Raw genomic sequence first — 18,461 nt, forward strand, 5'->3', positions numbered from 1 at the left:
GAAACTAGACTCAGAAAGATAAGTGACTTCCAGCTAGTCACTCTCAGGGTTGGGACTCCAGCCCGGTTCAGTCAAGTCTCCAAGACCAGATCTCTCTTCTCTTCGCATAGTCAATGTTTAAAGTTTCCCCTGTTGGGTCGTCCCTCCTCCTGAACCCTTAAGTACTCCTCCTTCTCTAACTGACACCCTGCACACGGGGTTGTCAGCTTTCAGCCCATATGCTTATGAGTCCACCACCCAGACTGACATCTCATCTCGCTCACCTGTATGGTGCCAGTGTCTAGCATAATCCTGCTTCCCAGATTAACTCCATCGATTGAAGCAATGGCAGATGTAGCCGGAGAGGGACCAAGAACAGGCATGCATGGCCTCGAATGCCAGGAACAGGAAATTTCACTTAATTTACAGACTGGAGGTGCACCGAAGGTCTTAGGCAAGGCTGTAGCAGAATCGGATTTGCATGACAGAATCTGTGTGGGTCTGTGTGGAAGGTGGTAGGAGCCTCCCATCATGGTTTTAAAATATGACAACACCTTAAACGTGAGAGAGTTTTCACTGAAGATCTCAGAAAGGGGATGGGGGTTAAGTCCAGAATTCTCTAACCTAGAATTTAAGACCATCCATGAATGATCACTTTCCCATCCCCCCAGTGTCTATACCCCTGCTTCCTGTTCTGTCCTTGTCATTTCTAGCTACTTTACAATTCCTGAAAAGGTCATGCTAATTCCAGACACCACACTTTGCCCATGCCATTGTCTCCACTTCCAATGCCTCCCATTCCCATGGCCTTGGGAAATTCCTGTCCAGTGTTAGTATCCAGGGCAAATTCTAGGTTTCTCTCTGCCACTTGCCCCACTCCCTCAAGGACTGCTGCTCAGGCTGGGTTAGCTTTGAGGACATTTACTGGCACATAGAGACTAAAGGTGGACCTTTGGGTGTAACCAAGAAAGGCCAAAGCTTTAAGCCTTCTAGAAGCACAGTGGCCAGAATGACCAGCTGCTCCATGGGTCCAGAGTTTAACTGGAGAGTGCTCAGCACAGGAAAATAAAATAAATAATAATAATAATAATAATAATAATAATATAAACAGAGGCTTGAGCAAGTTTCCCTAGAAGTTAGACTGAAGCCAGCTACCCAGGAAAGGCATATTCCCGCAGTGCTTGTCTCTCAGAGGGGAGAGCGTGTGCCTGCTGGCGAGTACCAGGTGCTCTATATCCTCACGGACATGTGGTATTTTCTGGGGGGGGGGGGGTTTGTTTTTTTACGTGCTCCTTCGCAGTCTCCTCACTTTTACTCCTCCATCCCAGAACTGCTCGTGTACTGTCCGCCTTGCGGGAATTCTGGCAACGACAGCTGAATTCTGGGCATCCAGCGATTTCCATTCTGCGGCACGTCAGCCATGGGCTGGCCTCTTAGCGCTCCTGGAGACTGGCCTTCTGGCCCAGCGTGCCCAGTGAGCTACTCCCTCCTTACCCAGCTCTAGAAAACAGACTCACAGATGCAGCCAGATTACATTCCCACTGGGCGACCTCTGATTCCCTCCTTTCCTCTGCCTCTCCAGAAAGCACAGCAGTGCAAGTAAGAGTGGGTTATCATAGGAGTTACCTCAAATATATCCTACTTTATATTTTTCATAAAGCATTTACAAGCTTCAGTCCCTTAATAATTACTGGTAGCAAACTTCTTGGTCACACCTCACTGACACCACAGGTTTGCCAGCCACCTGTGTGATCCTGAACAATTTCCTGCTCATAGTACCGCATTCGGATCTGGGCAACTCAGTGGAGCCCCTGCTCCAATCCCCACGCCCCAGCACCCCACGCCCCAGCACCCCACCTTTCTTGGAATGCCTTTCTTATGGAATCCCTAAGATCATTTGGGTACATGGAACCAGTCAGGGCCAGAACTACTATTTGAGTGGGGTGTTCAAGCATGGACTGGGATCCATGTGGACCCCCATCCCCATTTCTCCCTTTTGGAACGCTCTCTGACCCTCTATCCCATGGGTAGGGTTGATCTGATGCCCTGAGGAGCTCCAGGACTTATGCTAAGGCTACCTGATGAGCAGACAGCTTCCACTGGCTGACATGGTATTGTTTTTAAGGGATCACCCAAGATTTGGCTGCCAGATGGTGCTGACATGCTGAATTGAGGCGATTCTCACATCAGACACAGGATGAGATCAGGGCTCTGGTTTTCCAAAAGTTCACCATCAACTCTTAGCCTTGGCCTTGGCCTTGGCCTTGGCCTTGGCCTTGTGCGTGGGCCTCTTGGTTGGCTCTCACCCAACCATGTTCTGACCACAGTGCTGTCTCCTGAGGGCAGCAGGTACATTTTACTCTGTGCACCCCCTGCTATGGGCACCCAGGACAGTCACCCCACCCCCTCTGAAGGCTCTGCTCCTTGTCAGGCATTCCTCTGGAGTTGGCTGCACCAATCTCCTCCAAGAGTTTTCAAAACTGTTACTTCACAAAGCCAACTGGCCTGTTGGATCAGTGTCCTTTCTCTGCATCAATCAACGCAGTGACATCGTGTTCTCTCAGGTCAGTGTTAAGGCACGCTGGACAGAGATGACAATTCCTGGTGCTGATGGCTCCACGCGTGGGCCTTAGCCCGTCGCTGGTGTGGAAGCAGGAACATACCCGACATTAAAAGCAATCGCAGTTTTGAAATGCAGCGATTACAATCTAAAGAGTCCAAGAGAAGAAATGGTTGGAAGACATGTTGCTCTACATTTACACCATAAAATTCTACACAGTAAAGTTAACATGACCTGGAAATGAAGTCTCAATTCATCTTTTCCAGCATATTCTGGGTAAGACTTGCATTTGTGGTTGTGATGTTGAATTTTATGTCCATCTTGACTAAGCTACGGTCCCCCCGTTATTCCACCAAACGTTAATCTAGGTAGATGTGGTTAATATCTACAATCAGCTGACTACATGTGAAGGAGATTATCCTGGATCATCTGGGTGGGTCTCATCCAATCAGTTGAAAGGCTGAAGAGCAGAACTGGGGCTCTCCTGGAGCAGAGACAGTTCCACCTGTGGACAGCAGCCTTAGCCTACCCCTGAGAGTTCCAGCCTGCCTGCCTGCCCGCCTGCCTGCCCGCCTGCCTGCCCGCCTGCCTGCCCTAGGGATTTTGAACTTGCTCAACTAGCTCCTACAATTGCGTAAGTCAATTCCTGGCAATAAAGTTCTTAATATACACGTATCCTACCAATTCTGTTTCTCCGGTTGACCCTGACTGATACAGTGGTCACCTCAATGAAGTACAGTAACAATCCTGGAGAGAGTCACTGAAAGCAACTATTCACAGGTGGCCAACAACATGATTCAGAGCCATGAGTACTGATAAAGCCAGCACTAAAGGGACGGCCTTAGGGAACTGCAGAGGCAAGAGGATCTATTTTGTTTCAATACAAAGAGGTTCCGAAGGTGAATGTTGCTACTTTTTTCTTATATTGGGAGATATGATTTTTTTTAATTTTTTATTTTGCCAGGGATGGTGCATTTCGCCGTAAAGAACAGGAAGAGATGATTCTTGGACCCAAACGGGGAGAGATAGCACCTGGATTCCATGAAGAATCTTTACATGCCCTGGAAGGACAATAAGGATATTGCACCATTTCTCCATTCATTTATCTACATCTTCAGTGATAAATCACTATGCTTTACGTGGGCCCCTGAATTTTCTAATAGAATTGCCAATCGAATTGTTTATATAGACAGGGACCCTGCAAAAAGTGTTTCCCCAGGGCTCACACACCCTATGGGCGGCGGCGCCTTCTCCTCCTGCGCCTGTTTTCCATCCATTCGGAAGCTTTTGTCTGGTTCTTCAGAGTTCCTTCTGGCTCTAATATTCTGATTCTTTTCCCAAGAAATTGAAAGCCTTTCATCTGAAGTTAGAACAAATTTCAGCCCAGGGGATGTGGGGTTTTTTTAATTTGGCTTAAAAGAAATTCTCCCCTCACTTGTCCACGCAGAGCCTCTTGTTCCATTCAGAGACAGGACTTCACAGCTCCATTCTCAGACCAAGAGCATCCTCCTTAGGACATGTCCCACCTGGACGTCGCAGCTCACAAAGAGCTCAGGCCAAGTGGGAGATGGGTTCGAGCGCCAAGCTCACATCTTCACTTCACACAGCGACGCTCAGCCAGGAAGCCTCGCGAGCAGATGCTCTCTGGTCCTTCCCCGCTGGCTAGACGCAGCCCATCGCTTAAGCTGCCTTAGTGTGGCCTTGCTGCAGGCTCTTGCACACGCCGTGCTTGCCTCCTGTCCGGCACGCACACTCGTGCATGGGAGCGTAGTGAGAGGAATGCCCACTGCAGTCGGGCGCTCCAAGTCCAGTTCTCCCAATGTGCGGGGCTCCTTTCCTCTCTGGACCTCAGTTGCTTCATCTATAAAATGGATAAGTGAGCCCTAAGACACTACGGCTGCTTTCAATTCTCACACGCTGTATTTTCTTTTAATATGTCCAAGAAATTTAAAAGGAAAGTACAAGTAATAATGTAACACTCATTATATTCCTTCCACTCAGCCTGTATCTATATCTGTATTTGTATTTGAACCTATATAATTTATATCTATAACTAAATCTATATCTAATCATCTACATCTATATGTATATGTATATCTATATTCTGTGTCTACTATATCACCTATATCTCTATCTGCATACATGTGTACATGTGTATCTGCAGTTTTTAATCTGTGCAGGTAATACACTTTTTTTTTTAATGAAGAAATCCAACATTATACAATGCCATTGACACCTAGAGGGACACCTGAACCAGCAGTCTTAAAATGGCACCCTTGGTCCTAAGTGGACCGAGGTTTGGCCAACACTGTTATTAAAATGCGAATGCTGATGCTTTTCAATGGGACATGTGTTCCCTGGTTCCATTCCCGGGCCCCTCCTCACCTCCTTACCCCCGTCTCGCCCAGCTCCCCACTCCCCACGCTCCACTCACATTCGCACCCCCCACCAGGCCACCGGAGGCATTTGAGTGTGTGGGCATCGATTTCTCGTGCCTACCTGAGATCAGAAATAATAAGTGTTTCCTGTCCTTCGCCATCTCACCTCCACCGTGTCTCCCAGGAGATATTCCACGGGCAGCGAGGGCTCCGAGCTCCTTGGTCCTCCTGCCGTGGATGGATCGTATCCTGATGCAACACAGGGAGAACTGGGCTTCGAATGAATAGGCCTGGGCCCGGATGCCAGCTCCATGCTTGGCTTCTTTACCCAGAGCCTCCGATTCTTCATTTACTTTTCAAGATTTTTGCGGTGATCAGCAAAAGCGTCTGGCACAGGGGAGCACACGGCGGGAGTTCAATAAATGCTAATTCCTTCTCTCATCCCGTTGCAGAGTCAGCCTAAACCGCTCTCCGGTTTCTTCTCCAGGGGCTGGATCTCCTGGGCCCACCCAGGCCGGGCTGTGGCGCGCGGCTCCTCATTAGGAGATGTGAAGGCCAGGAAATCGACACGCCAGAGCAGAGGACACGGGGGGGGGGGGGGGGGGCTGCCTGTTTTCTTTCTTTTGCGATCACACGTGACCTTAGGGAATGGCACCGCGAACAGGGCAAACGTGACTGCAGCACAGGTCAAATGCCACTGCTCTCCCCAAAATGCCGAAGGCGGCACAGCTTTTGGCAGCCTCCATTTTTTTCTAATCAAGGCAAAGATTTCTCAAAAAAAATCACATAGCAAAGAAAGCCAAAGGAATGTTGGTGCCTGTCCCTAGAAGCCACGTATATCTATTTTTGGCTCCCAGTGAAGCCCAGTACACTGTAATTAGTATAATAACATGCTCTCTTCCATAAAGACACATGACACAGTTGACCCCTGGTCCCCATCTGGGCATAGGACGTGTGCTGTGGGCTGTTTTGTCAGCTGTGGACCTGGATTATTTGTTGGGCCTCTCTCATCTAGTTTGGACTGGGGCCAGGCATTTGCAGGAAACGGGGGAAGGATGAGCGCGGGGTCAACCAGACAGCCGAGGAAAGAATGCTGGGTAGATGTGAAGTCTGGGGATGAGACTGGTACAGAACTGGGCTGAAGGAGTCACTTCTGCAAGGCCAACTGGCTCCTGAGCCCTTTGAGAATCAGACCCATTACCTTGGCCTTTTCACCTGAGGCTGGTGGGCTCAGCGCAGGCTCCCTGCCTGGCCACTTCCTATTCTTGGGAGTGGACTTGACCTTGGGGTTACCCTCCATCCAGTACACTCCAAAGTTCGGTCTCCTGGTAAAATGTCAAATATATATTCTCAGGCCAGCCTCCTCAGACCCAGTAAAACCCAATTGCCTGTCGGTAGGTATCCACAGAACGCTGTCCTTACAACTGGAAAGAAAAGTGAGGACAGATGAAGATGAACTAGTGTTAGGTACGCTCAGGTGTCTTCATTGTTCTCATCTGTAATGTGCGGATGACCCCTTAGGCCCCTTTCAGGTCAGAAATTTAATCCCAAGAATGCCTTGTCCAACTGTGAGCAGCCTACCAACATTGGATATACACGTACGTGTGTATCTGTGTGGGTTTGTGTGTGCTGTGTACAGACTTGTAGAGACAGGTGTGTGTGTACATTGTAGCCACGTTTTATCAATGCCATCACAACCAATTACGAAGACCTTGGTCCTGCACAGTGTAGCATCCTATCTTTATCATAAACTTAATGTGGGCAGGGCAGGTGTGTTGCTGCACACATCCAGGTCACCTGCCATCTGGGCAGAGCTGTCTTTGTGACCCCACACTGCATTCCTGGTCAGCAGGGCACAGGGACTGTATGTGCCTCAGAGAGAACAGGGTAAGTGGGAGCTCTTCCCCTGAGTTCTCTGAGCCAGTATCACACTGCAGTTAAGAGCTGGGGCTCTGCATCCGACTGATCTGAATGTGAATCTTGGCTCTGCCATTCAGTGGCTGTGTACTCTTGAGCAAGTCACTTAACTTCTCTGAGCCTCAGCTTTATCCTCTGTAACAGCAGGGAATTAATATATACATTCCAATGTCGTTATGAAGATTAAATGAGATAGTCCATGCAAGTGCTTAGCATAGATATGGCAATAGAGCCCAATAAGTAATGTTATTATTTAGATTCACATTGATATTAACATGCGCCAATCCCCAAAGTGTTTACGGCCACATATGTTTAGAATTGTTTTAATTTTTAAAATCCACTAGTAATACACCATTCCTAATGCAAAGCACAGATCTGAGGTGAGGTTAGATGACAAGTCCAGAAGGGACATTTGAGGAAGCTGACAGAAGGAAGGCACCGCCTCTTGTAAAACTCTGTGGTCTTCCAGATTGTAGCAATGCCCATGATTCATGCATAACTAACACGGAGCAAATCATGGGTCGATAAACAGAGCTGCCCACAAAGAATGGCTCACAGGTCTCTTTAAAGGAGCACCAACCCCATAAAAGGCCATAAATAAGCAGGAACGCTAGCAAGGACCTTGGCTTTCAACACACGACATGTGTCTTGCATGGGGCCTGCTCTAACCACTCAAGGATCCAGCTGGAAACGGCACTAGGCAAAAGCGGGGTCTGCAGCCAGATCCATCCAAGCCATGCCTTCTCAGCAGGAATGGCACTGTCCCTAAGGGGGCAAAAACTGGCTCTTAGGGGCAGGGTCTGTTCATGAAAACTTCTTACACCTTTTATGTACATCTCTATTATGTCAGATATAAATACAGTATATAAATATATATGCGGTATAGATGCACGTACATAAGCGTTAATACCACACACAGCCTGTCTCATTGTTTGGGGTTTGACGAGGGTGAATAAAAGAGGTTCTCCCTGCTTGTAAAGCTCTTGAATCCAAGGGGTCACCAGACACCCTATTTCTCCACCCAAGGTCTGGCCACAAGCCAATCCTCTACTCACTTTTTTAAAAAGGTGCCTGTGTCACTGACTGTCCCGCTGCTCACCCTGGTTAGAAGTAGATCCCCCAGCGGAAGTTACCCATCAGACAAACGAACCACCATCGGACAAAGGCATTAACTCTGTGAGGACACAGTAAGCACCTTTGACACATGGGTCTCCCCTGGGCAGACGATGACAAGCTTATCCAAACAAGGACACTTCTGAGAGTGAAGTGGGTGCTGTTGATACAGACACCTGGGCCACAGGTGTCCCTGCGACTGCCCGGGAAAACTAGGATGCATGCCCGTGATACTTCAATCTCTCCCTGAAGGCGAGTCTATGGTGACCTCATCAGCCAGGACAAGGCAGATGGCCCAGTTGGGCCACGCATGAGGTCAGTTTCGTTTGTCACATTAACCTGGGGACACTCTTGACATTGAGTTAGCAGGGACCGGGGATGCTAAGTGTCCTGCGATGTACAAAATAGCCCCAGAAAACAAGGAATTGTCTGGCCCAAAATGCCAGCTACTACTGAGAAATGCTGATTGATATGACAGGATGACGGTAATTGTAAATAATATAAAACTCAGGAAGACAATCTCAAATGCCTCCAGGGCCAGTCAGGGGTTGGAGTATACATGCCCCTTCCTAAGACATTCAAATTCAAGTCTTCAAAAGACACTCTCAAACAAGATCTCCCCTGCACTGAATTTGGTTTTTGGTCTCCAGGTTGTGGCCTTTTAATAAAGGTTAACTGATCAGTGTGTGGATATATATGTGCATACAAAAATTCTGGAAGACTTATGGAATGAGGTAGGGGGTGACAAAAAGAATAGATGACCCAAAGCTTAAGTGTTTTTCCCTTTCAAGTTTTCCAGAGCTATGGAGAAATATGCTGCTTTGAGCAGATACTGGCAACTGCTTAGGATGGAGGCCCCCTGGGAATAGTCTATGAAAAGAAACGGCAGCCACAACTGTAGGGTCTGTGCCTGTGATTGTCATCACTCCCCAAATGATTTTTCCTAACCTTCAATCAGACTCCTGATGGACGTAAATCCACAGCCCCGGCTCAGCCTGCTGACCCTCAGGGAATCGGAGCAACGTCAAGGGCTGGGGGTGCAGACGGGGACAGGGTGGTGGGAAGCAAGAGAGGACCAGCTACACATGAGCAGATCCATCCCTGCTCATATGTTCTACTGAGGAAAACACATCCCCTGGCCACAGGGACAATCATTTCTGGGCTAAAAACAGGAAGGAATTCACTAAACATTACATGGCCAGCACAAAGAGCAGAGACGGGTTGCCAAGAGCACAGCCCTGTCCCAACCGGGACATCAGCTAAGTCTTTAAAGGCAGGACCCACCACCAGGTGCATGATTTAAGGGGCAATCTCAGGTGGCTCCGAGATTATCTTAACTGAGGCCTGTAGCTAGCCAGGGGGCATCGGGACTGTCCCCTCATTCAGGTGGGGGGCCACATCTTTTGCAAGTGCCTCAGTTACACGGGGCCTCCCACCTCCCCTTCCAACGCATCACAGGAAGATGAGGGCTGGGAAAAATGTCCAATTGATTTGTCAGTTTGTGAGATAATCAATGCCTTTAATTAACAATAGCTTCCATGTCCCAGACCTTAAGGTAAGCCTTGTATCTGTATTTTTCTAGCGATTTTATGACGACTCTTCAATTAATAACAGCTAACATTTACTGAGTGATTACCATGTGTCATGGACCAGCTTTATGTTTACAACAGTCCCATGAGGCAGGTCCTAGTGTTGTCCCTATCTTTAAGCAGGACTAAGTAGCTTGCCCAAGGTGAGGCAACTGGAAAATGGTGGGGATGAGATGCACACCCAGGCAGACCAGCTCGAGAGTCCATGCTCTGACCCGGGTGCGACTCTGCCTCTCCTTATAAATACTATCTTCATTTTACAAACGGGGACACAGGGCCCAACATCACAGAGCTAATGCATGGCCGGGCCAGGACTAGCCCCTGGGCTTACTAACGGCCACACTGCGCGGCAGGGGCCAGAGCAGCGTCTGAAGAGTGGGGAAGCAGGGGCCAAACCATGGGAGTCTAGACATGGTTGGGAGGTAAGGGACTGAACTATAGAAATGTCCCCTCAGAGTGACAAAGTGGAGATCCAGGGAGAAGGAAGCAGATAGAGCTCTTCCAGCTGCAGACACCCAGAGGGCTCCAGGGAAGACAGAAGTCCAGTCGATCAGCTGAAACAGCCTGACACCCGTGCCTAGACAGGGCCCTGGAGCACTGAGCGTGGCTCCTTTCCTCCTGCCAAAGGCATCAACCTGGCCTCCAAAGTGGTCTTCAAGAGAAGCCTTGCTGCTTCCCCCAAGAGCCAGGCAATGCCAGCTCTCAAACCGAGTAAGAAGGTGTATGCTGGCTCTCGGACGTGTTCCCCCAGTGCCCCAATTTATCTTCATTGCCATTCAGTCATTATTCATGGCATTCCCACGGGTGCAGCGCCAGCTGGAGCCAGACCTGGTAATCGTTTCCTGTCTTATCCTCAGCAATTGTGCAGTACATTCCAGCTGATGGTATGTACACTGACGTAAATTGTTCACCAATAAACATGTCTCCTCAGAGCCTTATTTATCTTTGGGAAGCGTCATGAAATAATCATACACATTCGTCATGCCATATTCTGCCCTTAGACTTTATAGGAGATTCCCCATTAACTTTAATGGGGAAGGTTGTTAGGTGTCTTTCCCCCCCTCCCTTAGCATAGATCAAGGTTAGTGCAAGGCCAATAAAAGGCATATTTTCAAAAGACCCGGGTTATTCCTACTCACCCCCTCAGTGACTGCAAGAGTGTCTTCTCCCGGGATTTCTCACGTTTTGCTGTCCCCATGGTGGAACATCTTTCCCTCTAGGTTTCTACCCCAGCAACCGCTTCCCAGTACATATTGGTCTCGTGCTAGGAAATTCTTCCTGCCTTAAGGCTCCAGCATTCTCTCCTCTGCTTTACCCAATGGCCTTCTACTCACCATTAGCAGTGTGAATCTGTCCCCACTATCCCACCTAGAATCTTGGCCAGCCTTCTGCAGGTGCTTCCAGCTACTGGGCAGCCCCTTGTCCTTGGCGTTCCTCCACGTGCACCTGCCTAAACGTCTGATCCTTTAGGCTTCCTTCCTGAGCGAATAGGTCACTTTCTACTTTCTGATTTTCTGCTGGTTGGTTGGGTGGTTTTGGAATTGGTTCTTACATTAGTTAGGGTAAAGGTTAAGGTGCTCTAGCAAAAAGGCCCCCAAGAAACTATGACCTAAAAAGATGATATTTTCTCTCTCACGGAGCAGTACTGAGGGACGTAGTGGGGCTGGGGCAGTTCTGCTCCACATGGTTATCTCCGATCTCAGTTTTCTGTATCTTACTGCACCACCGGTCTTGGTTCCTGGTCAAAGCCAAGTCATTGGCACATCTGACATCAGGATTTGAGCTCATGGGGTAGAAAGAGAGGCAAAATGTCTTCTCTTATGTGGCAGTCACCTGGGATGTGATACTTCCACTCACCTTCCCTTGGCCCACACTAGGTCTCAGAGGTACATCTAGCTGCCTCATGCCCAATGGAACTTCTGCTGCTATGTAGCGATCAAGGGGAGGGTGGGTCCCTGTGGACCTCTAGTATACTCCCCCACAGTTGTGCTTGGTTGGGTTACTCAGAACTGAACTGCTCAGAATCAAACTTAGTCAAAAGGAAACCTATCCTCAGAATAAGATTTGTGTAGAAGAATGAAGTACACATCAAAGAGCTGAGTGTGGGATCCTGCCACCAGGCCTCAAATCTCCCCCAACTAAAATACTTTCTTTAAGGTTAATATAAGAAAAGACCTAATAGAAAGGGGTTATCCTTGGCTTCTTTCGCACACACAGCATATCTGATCCATCAGCACATACTCTGTGGGTTCTTCCTTGACTATGTCTTCAGAATCTAATCATTTCTCCACTTCCACTACCAATGCAAACAACCAGCAGCTCTTTCCTAGGTTATGTCAGTAGCCTGTTAATGATTGGAATTCTGCCCGCCTACAGTTTTGTTCTCAACACAGCAGCCAAAGCAATCTTTTTAAAACATAAATCAAAACATGTCACTGCTCAGCTCAAAATCCTCCAGTGGCTTTCATCTCAAATCAGTAGTAAAAGCCAGAATATTTACAATGATCCACAAGGCCCACATCTGCTCTTATCTCCTACCAGTTTCCCCCTTACTCCCACCTCATCACTTACCACCCTTCTCCTGCTCCCCTCCCCTTCCAAATTTGCTTTGGCCACCCTGGCCTCCTTGCTGTTTCTAAAACATGCCAACCACACCTTGCCTCACGACTTTGCACTGGCTGTTCCCTCTGTCTGGAATGCTCTTCCCTCAGATACCTATATGGCTCCCTCCCTCACCCCCTCCAGGTCAAATGTTACATTTTCAGTGAGGTTTTCCCTGACTAACCCACACAAAATAGCAACCCCATATCCAGTTGTGTGCTGATAAAAGCTAAATAACCAGCTGTTTCTGAACTGTATAGTATTTTATGTGTGTGATGTAAATACCTCCACGATCACCAGTTTCAAGCTGACAACATGAGGTAATTAAATATGGGTTGGAGAGGGATACAATTTTCAAGAGCTGGTATAAGCCAGCTCCAGAACACCACTGCCCACATTTCCCCAGCATTCTCTGTCTCTTTATCCTGTTATTTGTCTCCTTGGCACTTATCACTGCCTGATACAGTATTCATTCATTTACTTGCTTGTGAATAGTGTGCGTGCCAAAGTAAAATGTGAGCTGGATGAGGGCAGGGATTATATCTTCACCGTCATATCTCTACCATCCAAAATATCTTGGGCACTCATATTTGTTGGAATGAATGGATGAGTGAATGAATGAATGAATGAAATGGCAAAGAACATAAATAACTCCCATTAAGAGAAAGTACATTATAATCCAATCTATGGGAAATGTTCTTCAACATGGGCACTAACTAAGTCAGTGCTCTCCATCAGGGGAGGGAGGGATGCTGTCCGGAGAGCATGGAACAGTAATTTCGTAATAGAAACAACTTTAGGAGCTGACAGGACAGAAAATGTGCCACAGTAGAAGGATGTGGAAGACAATGAAGCCTGGCAAGAGCCAGAAGCAGGCAGGGAGATTCTACCTGGGTTAAGAATTGGTGAAAACAAATTGAGAATTAAGTTGAGGGCCGTTGGGATGCTCTAGAAAATTAAGGCCAGCAGGGGATGGTGGATCGTAGATCTTCCTGGACTAAAGGGTCAGATGGAGGGAAGGTGGTAATAATCCAAGAAATGCACTTGAAGCAGATGTGGGGCACTATGTTTTAGCTATAAAAAATTAACAATACAAATTTTAATGGCAATGGTCATCGTGAGAGAAGTTGGGGAAGAAATGGCACCATTGTACATAGCTGGTAACACTGGAAATTAGTTCAGTCCTTTTGGAAGACAACACATAGTAAGAAGAACAAAACAAAAAAAAAGATGTTCACATCTTTCAACCCAGTAAGCCCACCCCCTGTATTTTACCCAGAGAAAGAATTTAACAGAATAAACTGACTATAAATACAAAGATGCTCTCAGAGCAGTCACTGTCATAGACAAAAGTTGAGAATTATCTAAATGTTCATTAACAGGGAATGACTAAACAAACGATGGCCTAGTAACTCAAAGGAGTATTTGTCATAAAGCTCCAAAAATAATTACGAAATTGTGTAGCGACGCTAATGATGCCTATGACGTGGTGTTGAAGGGGCACCAGGCCTCATGCTGTCCATTATATTGGCTTCGAATCTCTAAAACTATGTTCACAACATGACTAAGGCCGAAGGAGAGTGTGCACAGCAACGGTGTTCGGGAAGGAGATTTTTTTTCCCCTTTTTCTACAATTAATTTTATTTTGCTATTAAAGTTTTAGTGTGAATAAGCTTTTGATGATAAAAAAAAAAGACTTTTACACAAAAGTGGAAGGTTGAGGCGTGGGAAGAAGGCAGCCAGCGCCGCCCCATGAAATCTACCAGCCCTGGGCATCCTGAAGCCCGTGAGGACAGTCCAGCCTGGTCACAGTGAGCACCACACCTGTCCCACCGACCCTGTGTGGGGCGGAAAATCACCGGGACACTGGGTTTGGATGGCCCCTTGGGGGTCTAGCAGTCACACTGCATTTCCTGCCTCTAGACAAGGACACAGCTTACGACAAGGAACTTCATCAGAAAACTTCCTGCCTGCCAGGCTCACCACTGAGCAGCAGCCCAACTCCAAGGTCAGGGTGGGGACGACCCAGCCCCCTCAGTTAGCAGCCGGGGAACCTGCTGCCCAAGGAGAGCCGGGGGCTTCCAGCCATTACTTAATTAGTCCCTGAGCCCACAGGCCCCTTGCTCTCAGAACCACCGGAGTGCAAGAGTCAAAGGGGCATCATTTCTTCCCTTTGCAACCTGCCTGTTTTCACAGCTCGGACTCCTCCATACCCCATGATGAGACACAGCTACAGAATCTCACAGAGACAATACGCGCTCAGGTCAGATCATCTGTGCCCGACTCTGGGCAAAGCTATATTTTAAATCCCCCGTAAAAATGGTTGTCAGCTTTCACCTGAATCTCATCCATAGAAAAATACTCTCCAACCGCCTCCGACTACGCTCATTTGAAAGGCAAAGCGGTTTCCCGCAGTTCCACCACCTGCAAGTCCCGCTAATTCAACTCCTTCTGCACCACCCACATTCCCTCTCTTCCCGTCAACTGAAACAGAAAGTGGTTGCACGTCACAAGCACTGTTGACGTCACAAGCACTATTGACGTCACAAGCACTATTGCCGTCATCACCACTGCGTTCGCTGAGCCCTTAAGTTGAGCAAGACAGCGCACTAAGCTTTATTCATCCACTCAGTTCTCACAACGGCTGTTGGTTTATTATTCCCATTTTACAGATGAGAAAACTGAGACACAGCAAAGGAACCTGTGCAAGGTCACACAAGACGTCGCAGAAGCGGGATTTAAACTACTTGAGTAGTTTGATCTCAGGACTGGCCCATATCCACCGTGTCCCCTACCTTCCTGTACATAATTATTGACACCGCAGCAGAGAAACACAGCATTCACAATGGAAAAGCAGCCAGAATGCAATTTGCCTTCTAAAATATTTCTGAGTTGTTGACGGCCGGCTTCAGGAAAGGCTGAAAGCTTCCAGCAACAGCCCAACCCAGCAAAGCTTTCTTTCCGAAGTGAGCCTCAAACCCAGCTCCATGCTCTGGGGCGAAAGCTGTGGGTCTCAAACTAAAAGAGAAGTTTAATGGTGAACTTTAAGCTTCTCTAAATAAAAAGTCTTAGTAAAGAAATAGTCTGACAAGCTCTGTGACGCGTCTGGGCCCCAGTCGCCCTGCAACGCGTTCCTCACGTGTTTGCGGCGATGCTGGTGTAGAGAGACCTGAGCTGGCAGTTGTGAAAGTACGCGCTTCAAGAAAAAGAGGTCAGAATTGGCTTTTTCAGCCTAGCCCGGAAGATCAGCCCCTCTTCAATTCATTCATCCCTGGAAATTAGCCAGGAAGCCCCAGGCCAGTGTTCCTAGGAAGGCCTGCCTCCTTGGTCCCAGGGAACCACAGTGGGGGTGCCAGGGCTGGAATTCCTCCTTCGGGGACACTCACCTCACGTCTGGCCTGTTGAGCACCAGGAACAACTCAGACTCAGACACACCTCAACAAACGGTGCCTTGCTTCCTGGCACAATTCCCCTTGGGAGAGAGACAAGGTCGAGGCAGGTACAGGGCTCGCTTTCCCCCTACCTGGTCTGGCTGCAGGACGCTACTCATCTAGACAACCAGCTGCACACCAGTCCACAGGTAGGCTTGGCCCAGGCCTCTGATCACTCCCTGGGTTGTGGGTCCAGGCCATGGTCCTCAGAGGCGAGAATTAGAATATCTTCCCAAACGGGCTCCCTGTGGACACCTGGGGTTTGAAAAGACGCCCCAAGATCTGATCTGGTCCCTGCTGTGAAGCACAGCGCCTGGGGAGACCTCCCTCGCCTCCCATGGCAGCATCCAACTCTGTGCTTGGCTCTGTTCTAATTCCTAGGGGGTCAACTGCTCCTCTTTGAAATCCCTCTGGAATGAAACCAGGCTTACCGGTTTGGTAGAATTCTCCAGTGAAACCATCCGGGCCTGGAGATTTCTTTTGGGGGAGTTTTTAAATTACAAATTCAATTTCCTTAAGCTTTGAAAGGCTATTCAAATGATCTCTTTCACGTTGAGTGATGAGTAATACAGGGTGTCCCCAAAAATGTATACACACTTTATCAGCTGAGAGCTCAATTTTGGAAATGAACTGTGTGTTGATAAACACTGCCTTTGTAATTATTCAAAGTGCGCGTATACATTTTGGGGGGAACACCCTATATAGTTTGTGTTTTTCAGCAAGGTGATCCATTTCCTGCAAGGTGTCAACATGATGTGTGTGGATTGCTCACAGGGCTCCGCTATTATCTCCTGATGCCCACAGGGCCTGCCGATAGCCTGGCTGCATTCCTGATATTGAGAATTTGTGTCTTTTCTCTTTTTTACTTTGCCAGCCTTGCTAGAGGTTTATCAATTGTATTGATTTTTTTTTTTCAAGGGACCTTCTCTCTTTGTTTCATTGATTTTTTTTCTCTCTGTTGTTTCTATTTTCAATCTTATTGATTTCTGCTCTTATCTTTATAATTTCCTCCCTGCTGCGTGCTCAGGGGTTGTTGGGCTCCTCTTTTTCTAGATTCTTATAGTGGGGGCTATATTATTGATCTGAGAGTTTTCTCGTGTATCTATTGGGGGCCACAAATTTTTTTTCAGCGCTGCTCAAGTTGTGTCCCACAATTTCGATATGTTGCGTTTTCATTTTCATTCAGCGCAATGTATTATTTTGCTTCTCCTGGTACTTCCTCTTTAACCCCTGGTTTATTCAGAAGTGTGTTTTCAGTTTCCGCACGTTTGGAGACTTCTCAGCTATCTCTCTCTTCCTGATTTCTAGTTTGATTTTGTTACAGTTGGAGAACACACTTTGTATGATTTCAATTATTTTCAAACTGTTGAGGTTTGCTTTAACATAGCTCAGACGGTTGAGGTACGCTTTCTTGGCACAGGTTCCGCCGGCGATTGGAAAGGGTGTGTATTCTGTTGTTTGGGTGACGTGCACTATAAACGTCCATTAGATCTTATTGGTTAATTGTGTCAGCGTCTAATGATTGTCTTTTTTCGTTCAGTTGAGATTTTCCTGGTTCTTGGTATTGCAATAGATTTTCTATTGAAAACTGGACACTTTCCTATTATGCTGTCAGTCTCTGGTTCTTATTTAAAACTTCTGCTTGAGTTGGCTTAGGAGAGAAGGGGCCTCATTACTGCTCAGTGGGGATGAAAGTCCTGGCTCCCTACTTGGCCTCCTCTGGCACCACCCCTGTGGGGGTGTTGGGATGCCTTGTTCCAGCCTCCGGAGGGTGCAAGTCTAGGCTCCCACGTGGCCTTCTCTGTCATGGGTGGGGTGGGCCACACTGTTTTTTTGTGGTGTTTGGCTGGAGTAGAGCGGTTATTGTCTACGAGGTTTCTATCTTGCTAGTCTGCCTCGTTTCTGTTTTGTTCCCTCCCTCCCTCCCTTCCTCCCTCTCTCTCTCCCTCTCTCTCCCCCCCCCCCCCAGAGATCAGTCTTTAATTGGGGTTTTTTAAATTCTGTACCCATTGGGTGTTTCTGGGTTGCTGACTTCTTTAGCTCCAAGTCTGGTGTATATAAGGGGGAAAAAAAGCCCACAAACGAACAAACAAAAAACCAAAAACTCATCAACACATGATTCCTCCAGCCCCAAATCGCTAGCTACTCCTCTCCACCTTCAGCCCTTATACTTGTTTCATACATAATGTTGTTCTTAGAGAGAGATTAAGTATAATCATGTCCATATCATAGACTCAGAAACAGAAATCCAATGAAACTCTTGTTACGCATTTCCTTTCAGTCTTTTTTCTCTGCATTTTTAAAAATGTGAGAATTTTCCAAAATACCATTCTGCCTTTTTACACTTAGCATTGGAATGTAAATATGATTTTAATGGTTGCAGAATATCCTGCCACATTGAAATCATGTACTTTCCTAGCCACGTTCTCCTGAATGATTTGAATTGCTTCCAACACTGCCTGTGTATTTCCTTAAGCCCTTCTCCTAGTAAACATGGGACTTGTTTCCAAGGGCCTGATGTAAATACTATTGTCATTAACATCTCTGTGTGAAACGTGATTTCTTTATTTGGGAGGTGTCTTTTACTCTGGATTAATGTCCTAGAAATGGGGTTACTGAGTTAAAAGGGAAGAATATTGTACAGTGTATACTGTTTAAAGCACAGCTTGGGGTGTGTTTACAAGAAGTGACAAAGGAGACACTTGTCCGTAGTATCTGGATCCAAAGGGACCCGAACACTTTCATTCCCATTTCAGTTGGAGGCTGAGAAGATCACCAGCTTAACTAAAGCAGAGGTGACCACCTTGGTGTTCCCTGCAGGAGCTCCGCGTCCACCTGCAAGTCAGGAACCACTCGTTAGTGTCCGTGTCTCAGTCGTGTGCCCTGCAAGGAA

Source organism: Miniopterus schreibersii, assembly GCF_964146895.1.
Source record: "Miniopterus schreibersii genome assembly, chromosome: 15".
NCBI classification, from domain to species: Eukaryota; Metazoa; Chordata; class Mammalia; order Chiroptera; family Miniopteridae; genus Miniopterus; species Miniopterus schreibersii.